This window comes from Elaeis guineensis, chromosome 2 (genome assembly GCF_000442705.2).
Source record: "Elaeis guineensis isolate ETL-2024a chromosome 2, EG11, whole genome shotgun sequence".
In the NCBI taxonomy this organism is placed as follows: Eukaryota; Viridiplantae; Streptophyta; class Magnoliopsida; order Arecales; family Arecaceae; genus Elaeis; species Elaeis guineensis.
In genome coordinates, this window is record NC_025994.2 from 123,960,154 (window position 1) to 123,970,328 (window position 10,175).

The window sequence follows — 10,175 nt, forward strand, 5'->3', positions numbered from 1 at the left end:
GACTGCTGCCTTTGCTGCTGGGACATCAGGTTGGTGTCAGAGTCCGAGATCCAGGTTTCCCTTTGACTGCAAAAACTTATAAAAGCCTGATTTATTTATTTATTTTTTTAAGCATGACCCAGGCTCGATGGGATCGGGTTGTTTCCATCGCTCGAAAGAATGATTTTGATTTCTTTAGCAACATCACCGTGGGATCATGCATTCACAGCTCTCAAAGCACTCCAATCTCTCTCTCCATCCGTCTGTACGGCTTTTAAAGCAGCTGTTGTCTGATCTAATGATTGATGCTGCAAAAAATAAAATAAAACATTCTTTCGTGTAAAAGATACGGTCCAAACCCAGGCTTAATATTTTATAAAGAATCACCGTCTAGAAAATATCATAAAAAAAATTCTGAGTGCTGTCTCCATCCCAAGAGTTCCACGCTACGAAACTCTCACCGTTGGTTCTATTCTATTTTCAATCAAAAAATCTCGTGAACTGGTTTGATCCGTCAAAAATAAATAAATAAATAAATAAATAATAATTTTTTAAAAATAAAATTTTAATATATTTAATTGATCATAAAAAAATAATTTATTATAAAATAATTTATATTTAAATAAATATTTTTTAAAAAAAACTGCGTAAAATATCTATTATACTCTTAATAGATATAAAATCATATATTTTTACTAATAAATTTTATATAAATATTAATATTATATTTATATTAATATATATAATATTAATATATTATAATATAATATTAGATCATAATAATTTATTGTATTGATATAATACTAATATATTAATATTATATTAATATAATATGAATATTTTAATATAATAAATTTATTAATATAGATATAAATATAATATAATATAATATTAATATTTATAAAAATATTATTTTAATATAAATATTAAAATATAATAAATATTAATATTATATTTATATAAATATTAAGATAATATTAATATAATATTATATTACTATTCAATATTTCATCTTAACCATCTATTGATATTTTACTAAATTTTATTATGAATCTTAAAAAGATATTTTAGAAAAAAAAATACTACCATTTTTCATGTCACGAAAAGTATCAAAATCCATCTTCTCAATGGTTTTCACTTTCCATGAAATGTGAGAAGTGACTTCCCATAGAAAATATTTTTTACATTCTTTTCTCTTAAAATTTCAATCAAATAAGAGATTCTTTCTTCACTTTTCAAAAAATACCTTTTTTCTCCTCCACTTTTCGTCAACCAAATGAGTCCTATGTTGTGTAGGATGCAATACCAAGGGTTCCGCTCTATGAAACTCTCACTTTTGGCTCTATTATATTTTCAATCAAGAAATACCATATTGTGTCGGAAGCAATACCATTTTATTTAGCAAATTAGCATTAATGTACCATTAGAGAATTTTTTTTCTCAATTGATCATTATTTTTTTATTTAACCATCAGGATACATGCAAGCATAGAGTCTACATCACCATAGGCAACCTCCTTTTTTTTTTTTTTTTTTTTTTTGTATGCATCACTGTAGAATTATGCAATGATTATCTTGAAATCCATGCAAATGGATGACTCAAAAAATTTCAAATGCTTTGAGAATTGTGCAAAGCACCATTCAACAATTCAGATTGTAAAAAAAGATAATCATTTTTTTTGTACAAAAAAAATAACTCGAATCTATTCTTGAGTACCACCATCCCACTATAACTTCCATTTTTTATAGACGATCTTAGAAGGCTTATGTTACTAATTAATGTATATGTAGAGCCTTTGTGTATATAGCAATAATCAATGTGTTATTTATATTGGGATTGCTAATCTTAACAAATAAATATCTTAAAATCCAAGTGCGGAAATCGATCATAAAAATAATTTTTTATTATATAAAGTTGATAATTATATTTTGATAAAATGATTAATAACTAATTCTTTTCTCAAAAAAATACTTTTCAGATTGAACAAAAGCACTGTTGTTTTATTTAGGATAAATTATAGAAATACTTCCTCTAATTTAGATCAATTTCACTTGTATCTCCTGTACTTTAAAAAGTGTCAAACTAGCCTTTTTAGTTATCAATATATTCCAGTGTAGTCCAACCATCTATCTTCGTTAATAAAATCTTTTAAAATAACAAAAATATCCATCTTCTTCCTCTTCCTCCATGACCGATGTCCCTCTTTCTCGCTCTTCTTTTCTTCTCCTTTCTCTTCCTCCCCTTTCTTTTCATCCATTTCTCCTTCTCCCCTTCCTTCTCTTTCTCCCTCCTTTCTCCTTCTCTTCTTTTTTCACTCATTCTCCTCCCCTTTTTCCTCTCCTTTCTCCATCCATTCTCCTCTTCTCCTTTTTTTCTCCCCTTCCTTCTCATCCACATCCCTCCTCATTCTTTTTCTTCAAGCTGCCCATAAACCATCTCCCTATACGGCGCCATTTTCCACCTTCATCCCTTCTTGTCTTCCCCATATTCTTCCTCTCCATTCTCTTCTCCTCCCCTTCTTCTTCTATTTTATTCTTTGCCGACGGCCCTCTCCGCTCCTTCCCTTCCTCCTCATTTTTTTTGTCCCCATTTCTCCTCTAAACCAACTCATAAGATTTATTCCTTTAGATGGCCCCCTCTACATTATCTTTCCTCATCGACAAAAAAAACTTTTCCCCTTCTCTTTATTTTCACTCATTTTTTCTCCTTCATTGTATCTCCCTCCACCTCTTTTTCTTCCTCCTTATCTATTTCACCTCTTCATCATCCTTTTTCTCTAAACTGTCTATAAGTCATCCTCTTCACGGTGACCCCTTTCATCTCCGTCTCTTCTCATCAATAATCAATTCTTTCCCCTCTTCTTTCTCTCCACCCTCTTCTCCTTCTAGTCCTCCTTTTCCTTCTCTAATTCATTCTTTATCTGCGATCATTTTCTCCTCCTTCCTTTCTTCTTCATCTATTTTTTTTTCTCATCTTCTTCTTCCTCTAAGTCCATTCATGAACAAGAAGTATTTTTATCCAATAAAAAAAATCTAACACTATTTATTGATAAAATGAATAGTTGGGCCGTATTGAAATATATTGCTAACTAGAAGGATCAGTTTGATATTTTTTAAAATATAAAAATATAAATAAAATTGAGTTAAAATAAAAAAGATATTTTTATAATTATTTATTTATTTATTTTGATACGTCTGCAGTCATTTTTAGCAGAAAGGATAAAAAATATTTTTTCAAACCTTGATTAACCAACCACGCAAAGACTCCAAATTTAATATAGTTTCAGTTAGGTGTAACCTCGGAGCAAAAAGAAAAAAAAAAAAACGCGCCGCAGGGAGGTGATTCCTTCCTCATGGGCTACCACCTTTTAGAAGACGTCACCTTGGATCAGACGCCTTCCCTCAGGTTGGAGAAACGATCTTCCCTTTTTTTTTTTTCCTCGTGAGCCAATATTGCAAAATCTCAAAATGGTGACCTCTATGTGGTTAGCTACATATGAAATAACCTGATCCACAATGCTGTTAGGCTCCTCGTAAACATTGAATGATCGCATTACGAAGATCAATTTTCTCAAATCTGTCGGAAAGTAAAGACACCATATAGAGTAAAAACCTTCTTTACCGAAAAAAGAGTAGAGTAAAAACCTTCAACATCCAGCTAGTTACTATTTTAGAGTCCTCCTTTAGCACCACGTCGAAGGCTCTAAACATAATGACAACATAAACCAAGCCTACCTAGACTTCTCTTATCTTACAAGAGGAGCAGATATATCATAGAAATGGCATCATCTGTCTGCCATTAGGCATGATTCCTTGTTGCGGATAACAAATCCCACTCCTTTTTTTGTGCCGCCATTCAATACACTGTCGTTGAAATTGATCTTGAGAAAATCCGGGGGTGATGATCTTTCCCTTAGAAAGGATTGCAATTAAAACCAATAGTCAAAACAAACCTTATCTATGTGCTAAATTATTTAAGTATATAAACAATGATTGGAGAGGATGGAACGTCTAACTTTCTAGTCTATTGGGTAGGCAATGGTAGGTTTTGCTCACTTAGACCTTGCATGCATCATGTTGAAACTAATAGATTTATGGGGACCGCAAACATAACAAGGTTTGTAGCTCCCTTAGGTGCAATTTGAGTTCTGATCTAAAGCAAGAGCTTAAAATTCAGCAATGAGTGACATATAGCTAATATAATTTCGAGGTGTATGTTCATGCATACTTCTATTTTGTTGCTAGCATATGATTATAGGTTTAGAAATGAAGTTAGACAAAGGTGTGTGTGCGTGTGTGTGAGAGAGAGAGAACTACTTAACAAAGAGATAGTTAAGCAATTGGACATGGCTTCTATAATACTCATTACATATATCATTAGAATATTTTTGAATTTTACTTCAATAGATTTAGTGGAAAAAATTGACAGTCTAATATATCACTTTGAAATCCTGAAATTTGAATCCTTTATAAGTGTATTTTAGATCTAGTGGCTGAAAGTTAAAGCCAGTTTGGTATTGCTTTTTTTTTTTTTTCCTTCAATTTTTGTTTTGAAAAACCTAAAATAAAAAATGAACTAAACTGAACAATATGTATAATGAAACTTTTTATATTTTCTGAATTATTCATAAAATCTTTAGAATTTTTGGAAGCAAAGATATATTGCTCTCAAAACAGACTGAACATGAAGGGAAGGAATCAGTAGTTTCATGCAAACACTGTCATCCATATCAATCTTTATATAGTATTTCAATGATTTGTACAGACACAAAACACAAAAACAACAACAGTGACAAACAGCTAGCCCTAAGTTTCTGCTGTACTGCAATATGCATTAGTTTACATGTGACTATCGTTCAAATGTTGGTCCCACATGCAAAATAGACTTTGGGTTCTCAATTGCTTCCATCTTAAATTGTTTAGAATTTTGTTACAGATTAGGTCCATGGCAGATGTTGATTGATTTAGAATGACCATAACCCATCTCTCTTCTTATTAATGCTTATGTATTTAAGAAAAGCATAAGAAATGTTGCAAGAGCTAGTTGATCGATCTATACCGACCACATATTCGAATTATAAATTTATATGGACTTACAGCTGCACAGTGTATTGTTGGGGAATGACCACCTTCCAACAAGATTAGGATCAGTAGTACTAGGAAAAGGCAAAAAAAAAAAAAAAAAGAAAGAAAGATTAGGATCAGAGAAGTGCATGCTTATAACTTGCAGCTTGGCCTATTTCAAGGTGTATGAAGGTTATGTCATGCACCAGAATTGTTGCTAGCCATACTGTAGCAGAAATGAGCGGCACATGGAAAATATACATAAAGCCATGTCTCGTGGGGCAAGATGCCGCCTTGTGTCACCTTAAACAAATAGAGATCGCAACTTCATGCATGGTACTGCATGTGCTTTGAAGAGACGGGATCCCAACTGATGTGTAGTTGTTACAGCAACCCATGGCAAGGAGTCATCAACAAGGAAGACCTAAGGATCAGGCAATTAAGGATATCTTTGAAAAATAAACATAAAAATAATTTAAAAATAAAATCAACGGTCAAGCAGTTATGAATATCTTTGAAAAACAAACATAAAAATAATTTTAAAATAAAATCAAGGATATCAGTTTCTTTTTATGTTTGGATCTTTCTAATAGTGAGATAATGACCCCTGGCCCATCAGAGGCACCCTACTACATGTATTCTTGATGCCTACACCCTATCTAAATCACCTCCACATGACTTAATGACAAGCAAGTCATGTCACAGACACCTTCAAAACACATACACATGCACATATTATATATATATATATATATATAGAGAGAGAGAGAGAGAGAGTAGATAGATGGACACATAGGTAGATATTATATATGTATGTAGGAGCAACTTAGATAAGGTCGATCAGATTTGGGCTCAAATCCGATCCGATCAAAACTGCATAATGAGAGTTTTACATTGATAATTCAAACTATTTGATGTAATGTACTACCTCAAAACTGCTTGCACATCAAAAATTATATGATTTGAAGATCCATGTTCCATATATCAAGTGATCAAAAAATATATCTAATTCAATTTTATTTAGGCCGTTCAATTTTTGACTACTTAACACATGAGTTATAGGGATCTACAAATCATATGATTATTTGTATGCAAGCAATTTTGAAGTAGTAGATTATATTCAATGATTTGGATCATTGATGTATGATCTGTATTATAAATTTTTGATCTGATCGAATTTGAATCTAAATCTAGTCAATCTTATTTTAGTCTGACTCTTTTTCTCTCTCAATATGTACGCACATATGGATATATATATATACACACACACATGTATCTATGTTTTTTCTCCCACTATATGCTTTCAAAAGTAAGCCATTGACTGCTTTTGCATGATGTTGGAGACCTATGACAGGGATTGGATTTTATAAATATAAATAATGAGATTGTGAGTTTAATTGGGGCAGTGCAGCATGTGAAGGAGGAGTAGGCCTAGAAAAGGGACACCCAACCCATGACTTGTGATTCGTACATTCATGTGAAGGCATGTGCATGGAGATTTCTATATTAGAATTGCAAACCACCAGTGAACGACATATGAAGACCACGGTGCACGGAAAATGGGGGGCAGACACTAAAAGAGAAAAGCGTCAAACAAGCATGGAAATGGAACATAACTATTTTTCAAACGTAAACACGCACATGGAGATCATATTCCTGCATTAAACTTTCATGTCACCAATGACCAATCCATCGTAGATGGGTAGATGTGCATTATTTAAAAAAAAAAAAAAAAAAAATCTGGTACCTGCCTTCAGATTCATATATCCACAGAGACATATACCTGCATCAAAATTTTTGACCACCGGCGAAGGACGGATTGGCTGCTGTGCGCGGAAAATCCGATGCATGACCATGCACGATAGATTTGTTTAATCGGAGTAACAAAATGACCTACGGACCCACCTCCTTCAGTCACAAACTAGTTAATTTGAAATAAGAAAAGATGCTAACTGACATAAAATTTGATGGGATGGGATGCAAGTATGAAGGGAAAATGATCACTCTCCAAATTAAAGCTTAGCTACGTGAAACCGATGCGATTAATATAAGTAAGAGATTAATCAGCCTTAATTTCCCTTCACAAACACAGATTAAATAACTGCACCTTTTCTTCTCTTTTCTCTTTCGTTTTGAGAAAAGGAAAGGGTCTAGTTATTTGAACCTTAAATCAGCAATAGTTTCTTACACTGGCGAACACTTCGGAAGTAGCATTATACATATCCAGGTTCTGTACCTCCGATTGCTATCATTTTACCCACAACCTCAATTATTGTACGTGGATCATTGTCTACACCTGTTAATCATGCCATCACGTCCAGTTTGAAAACCACTTATCAATGTACATGAACAGAAGAAATCCAAGCAATAGGTTCCATAGCCTTCAAATATATAGTTTTCATCCTAATCACTGGAAATAAATTTTAAACAAAATGCAAGACAAATGAATTGCTGTTTCTTTTGCAGTTTACTTTATTATGATTAATGGGTACATCCTGAAGATCAAAAGAAGGCAATTACTATGTGGAGAACCAAAAGCTAGAGCAGGACTAGAGTTCTAGGGAACTTGACAACAGGCCAGAGGACTCCACAATATTGTCTTGCAAAATAGTGTCTAATAAGGTGGTGCTCCTACCTCCTTCTACCGGAAAAAAAAAAAAAAAAAAGGAAAAAAGAAATAGTCTAACAACTATTTGTTGATAGATGCACTTGAACATGGAACTGCACCATCAGAATACTTTCTTCGTACATTCTGAGGATGCTTGCTTGTAGACATTTGTGCATTAGGCTGCATATTGAACACAGAATACAACACACCGTGTCAACTAAGGCTTTACTTCTATCAGATGCAGAATACGGTTTAGCAGTATAGTTGAAAAGTAAGAATCACCCACCCTCATATAATGGGGGCAACCATCAAAAGCCTCCTGAACAAAGAAAAAAGCTTTCATGATGCAAAAATTGACATGACTTAGCTGACGTTGTCTCTTTCGATACTTTTAGTTCAACACATTGTTCACATGATGGAGCTGAAACCTCAGTCACAAGGTAAAAAGGTGTCAAGTTACCATGGTCCAGAATATTGCGTTGCTCAAATTATAATCCTGGTGGTTTGCTTTCACGATGAAACTAAAAGAAGGATGGATCTTTCGAGACATCATATAGATTTCTCGATATTACTCGTCTCTTAACTACTAGAATTGCACATCATGTACGAGCAATCAGTTTTTTAATCCTGCCGGTATACAGGTGCTCAAGATCAAAAGTAGGAGCTTTCTTATGGTACTGATACATGTGAAGGAATTTCCCACATACACCAAAGAAAAAAAAAAACAAAACATTAGCGACTATGTACCTAAAACGTGCTTAAAAGCAATGGAAACAAAGTACTCCCATGCCTTCGTTCAGTGCATGGACAACGAACAAGATCAATGCTTTGCAAGTATTAGAAGTGATACGTACAAGGGCTTTATAGCTACTTTTTTAGCATATATAGTTTACCCTGTTGGTGTAGAATGTATCTAATCTAAGTATCTAACCAACCTCTCTCTCTCTCTCCCTCTCTCTCTCTCTCTCTCTCTCTCTGGCATTAGATACGCATCTTTTTCTTGAGACAAGATTAGATATGCATCCTTGTAGGGATTTCAAGAGCATATATAATTTCGGTATTAGATACATATATAATTTGCATTATCTTTTTCTTATCCTCGGGTCTGGTTGCTTACTTCCATGGCATGGTTTCAAGAACATGCAAACCCCCAAAAAACGGAGGCCCCACGAAAACTGTTATTTTCCAAGAAAATAGAAATAATTGCCATTGAGGTTATAAGGATTGAACCATTCTTTTCCCATCTGGAACCATCCAATCGGAAATAAAGTCAGTTTGGATCAAGCATACATATATATATACATATAACTTATTTCAAACAGCTCAGATTTTTTTTTTTTTTTGGAAAGTGTAAGTGAGATGAGCAAGGCACTCCCCCCCACAATTTATTTATTAAGTTGTAATAGGTGCATAGCTCAAATTGTGGATGATGACTAGATGTTGTCCGTATGTTTAAGATGTAGTTAAGTATTTGATTTACAATATTCTCTTGGCTTACAATTGGACAATTATAAATCTAATTTCATCCAAAAATTTCTACTGCTTTTAAAAGTACTGCTTTTATTCATAGAGGAGAAAGAATTTAAAAGCACTACTTTTATTTTTTGGTAGAATAAAAATACTACTTTTATTTATGTGAACCACAACCCATGTGGATTATATATGATAACATGATGATGGCTAAAACACCACCATTAACTAAAAGCTTGTAAAATACCCCCAAATTATTAGTAGTTTATATCAGCCATTGTCGTGTGAAACCTGTGTGCATGTGTGCGTGCACGTGTGAGTGGGACTGTATGTTCCACGTTAAGGAATCTCTGGACTACCATGAGGTGAGATGAGGTGACCTTAGTCAGGACTTCAAGAGCTGGAAGCCTTCTTGGGAAAGCTTTTCTCTGCGACCTGTGATGTTGAATACGAGGAAATTTTGCCCATGAAAGTTTGCACCGGCCTGACTTGGATTCCAATCCAATGTGTTTCGCAAGGCATTGGATTCCTCAAGTCAACCTCCAATGCAGGGACAAACTGGTGTCATGGAGGACGCAAGCAAGCTTGTTATCTCTGCTGATATTGATTGGGGACATACACATATGAAAGATTTTATTATCTCAGTAAAATATACACTAATATGTTCGAGATATCAGCTGATACCATAATCTGTATATCATTTCGATCTTCCAATCTTTCTTTTACAATCTTAAATTAATTTTAACAAATATCAAAATCAGAGTCCTACACGCTTAAGCAGCTGACGTGGGGAGATTCCCCTTCCATCTCACCATCAGCTGGCCATCAAAATATGGAAGTGAGGTCAAAATCATGTGCTGCTACAAGGTTAGATATCTTGAAAGAAAACTCAGTCTGAGCGTCTGCGACCCCAAATGGACCCATTTTGGATGCCAGAGTATCTTATTAAGAGATGAAGGCCCCACTAAATATGTGAGAAATCTCATGTCAGAAATGGAGTGATTGGATACACCATCCAGTTAAAAAGGTGTTCTATTTTATTCTTCAAAGTTGAA